Source organism: Orycteropus afer, unplaced genomic scaffold (genome assembly GCF_000298275.1).
Source record: "Orycteropus afer afer isolate SDZICR_OR568_19922 unplaced genomic scaffold, OryAfe1.0 scaffold00146, whole genome shotgun sequence".
Classification (NCBI taxonomy): Eukaryota; Metazoa; Chordata; class Mammalia; order Tubulidentata; family Orycteropodidae; genus Orycteropus; species Orycteropus afer.
The window spans coordinates 2,348,647-2,351,892 of record NW_006921733.1 but is presented as its reverse complement, the minus strand read 5'-3'; the positions used below and the strand labels follow the sequence as shown (position 1 = coordinate 2,351,892).

The 3,246-nt window shown below is 38.2% G+C and overlaps 1 protein-coding gene across 1 annotated transcript in view; it reads left to right on the top strand.

The window, feature by feature from the left end:
* The window catches only part of GABRG3 (gamma-aminobutyric acid type A receptor subunit gamma3), a 1,139,981-nt gene that overhangs the window by 497,324 nt on the left and 639,411 nt on the right, over window positions 1–3,246 (top strand). The gene's annotated exons all lie outside the window — the stretch shown is intronic.

Genomic DNA, 3,246 nt, shown 5'->3' with positions numbered 1-3,246 from the left:
TATATATATATATTTATATATATATATATATAGTCTTCAATCTTCATCAGTAAGTACTTCAAGTCATCCTCACTTTCAGCAAGCAAAGTTGTGTTATCTGCATGTCACAGGTTGTTAATGAGTCTTCCTCCAGTCCTGATGCCAAGTTCTGCTTCATATAGTCCAGCTTCTTGGATTATTTGCTCAGCATACAAATTGAATAATTATGATTAAAGGATACAATCCTGACACATTCCCCCCTGAATTTAAACCATGCAGTATCCCTTTGTTCTGTTCTAATGACAGCCTCCAGGTCTGTGGACAGGTTGCTCTTGAGTACAATTAAGTGTTCTAGAATGCCCATTCTTCTCAATGTTATCCATAATTTGTTATGATCCACAAAACCAGATGCTTTTGTATAGTCAGTAAAACACAAGTAAACATCTTTCTGGTATTCCTTGCTTTCAGCCAAGATCCATCTGACATCAGCAATGATATCCTTCATTCCACACTCTCTTCTGAAACTATCTTGCATTGCTGGAAGTCCTCTATCAATATACTACTGCAGCCATTTTTGAATTATCTCTAGTAAGATTTTACTTATGTGTGATATTAATGATATTGGTCGATAATTTCCACATTCTGTGGGATCACCTTTCTTTGAAATGGGCACAAAAATATGGAACTCCCCAGTCAGTGGCCAGGTAGCTATCTTCCAAATCTCCTCGCATAGCCAAGTGAATGCCTCCAGTGTGGTATCCATTTGTTGAAATATCCCAATGGGTATTCCATCAATTCCTGAAGCCTTGTTTTTTGCCAATTACTTCACTGCTGCTTTGATTTCTTCTTATTGGTTCTTGATCATATGCCACCTCCTGAAATGGATGAACATTGACTGATTCTTTTTGGTAGAGTGACTCTGTGTATTCCTTCCATGTTCTTTTGATGTTTCCTTCACTGTTCAATATTTTGCCAATAGGATCTATTCTGTTGTATTTCTAGGATTTAGAATCTTCTCTATCCCAATTTTTTGTGGCTATATTTTTCTTTCCTCTGATTTCCTCCCCTTTCCCCCCAAATCTACTAAATGATACTCTTGCCCTTAAATTTTCCAACACTGACTAAACAGTTCTGGGTACTTGTGCTCTCTCCCTTTTTCTGTGAGATGTCCCCACTCCTGGCACTTTGTATATTGTTTCCTATGCTTACCACTCTATCTTCAATGAAGGTGGGAGAGAAAAGGCTGAAAATAAAAATTTCCCTGCCTTGTAAAATTGGTGGGGACTATTTTCATCCTTTGATTATGTTTTCCTGGCTTACCCTAGAGAGATATTTGGTCTTTGGAAAATTGAACCATCAGTTAAATACGAGATCATTTACATTTTTTTTTTTCTTATTCTTAAAAAGCCTATCTTATTTGTGTTCCTCAGAGCCACTCAGCTAGCTTCCTACTATGTTTTTGGTTCCTGGCTTGGAAGGGAGCAGGGCAGAAAAGATTCTATGAGCACTGGACAGATTTTCCCACCTTGTAGGATTGGGGGGACGGTTATTTTCTCCCTGTTGGTTCATCTTCAGGATGCATTAAGAAAAATATTAAGAATTTGAGGTCTCTGATCACCTGCAAATTTAAGTTCCTCTGTTGTTATTCTAGCATGAGGAAGCCAAAATTCCACTTCTGTTTCTCAGTGCAGTTCATCCTATCACTGGCTGTGCCTGTGTCCCTTGCTTGGATGGGGAGAGGGCAGATGGAACTGTTATAAACCATGAAGAGAAAGATTTTTCTACTTTGTAATCTTGCTTCACCTTCTACCTTCATTCAGGCACTCCAGTTCTTGGAGTGATTGCTAGAGCCTAGATTCCATCAGTTCCACTACTTTGTACTATTATGATTTTCTTTTTTTTCAAGTAGCTGTGAGGACATGGAGATGATCAACTATCTATGCAATTGTCTTGTGGGAGGAGTTGGTGCCTTTATCTCTTTAAAGTTTTAGCCTAGGAATCAAGGTCTACAAGGGGAGTGTGAATTCTTGCCATAGTTTTCTTTTCACACAACTTTTGAATGCTTTCTCAGGAGGAACACTTTTCACTTTTCTGTTCTTTTACAGCAGAGGCTGAAAAGAAAATCTCTTTTTTGGGAGACATTTTTCAGTGAGTTCACCAGTGGAGTCTTTCACCCTGTAGGGCCCAGCTTTAATGGAGTCTTTGACAGCCTCAGCCTGCTGCTATAGGCTCTGGCTTCACTCCTGCTCCCTTCTTGCCTGGACCACCACCCTCATCAAGACCAGCACAAATCAGCAAATACCCTCAGGTCTACACCTGCTCCAGCACAAATATACTTATTAGAATTCTGTTTATTCTTCTATCTTGCTCACTCTGTCATGATTTAAAAGTGTGTTTTTATATTTTACAAAGCCCCTTGTGGTGTTAAGTTCTGGACATGTGGCTTCCAATACTGCTGGGAAGAAAAGTGCTATTTATAAACATTTTATAGACATAAAAAAGTTAAATTCTGAAAGAGAGTTCATACATTTCACTTAATGAAACTAGTATAAAACCTTAACTCTCAATTAATACATTTCTGGAATTAGATGAAATTTAGGTAAGAATATTAGGAAGAAGTCTGGTACTTCTGGTAGAAAAACTGATCTGTGGGAGCTAATCATGCCTATTTCCATTTCTTTTAGGGTTCACCCTTTCCAGGCTGATCATTTCCAAGGTGCTAGTCAGCTCATGGAAGAAAACTAGTTAAGGCCTCAGTGAGTTTGTCAGGAGCTGGGGACAAAATAGAGACCATGACACACCATTGTTCTGTGAGACACAGCCAGATAGTGTATACTATAAATATTCTAACAGTTGACTGAGAAACATGTATTCACAATATGCAGAGGGAACTCAGAACTGGAGACCATTCCAATTGGAAGAAATGAGTGGAACCTTCTGGAGGAAGTCAGTATTAACTTGAGCCACATGAACCTGAGACATTCAGGCAATATATTTTGAAAAATGTACAACAGACACAATCAAGAGCATGAGAAAGACCCAGAAGATGAAGCTAGTAGTGAGAAGTGTCCTAGAAATTGTCCATGGTAATGTTAACAGTGGTATGGTGGTAGATTCTTATACACACTGTCAGACGGATACATTTACAACATATACACAAAAAGAAGCTTTAAGGTGGAAGTCAGCAGCAGTATGATCAAGTTAATATTTGCTAGCAATATAAAATAAGTTTTATAATATCAATTATTATAAGGAACTCAATTAGGA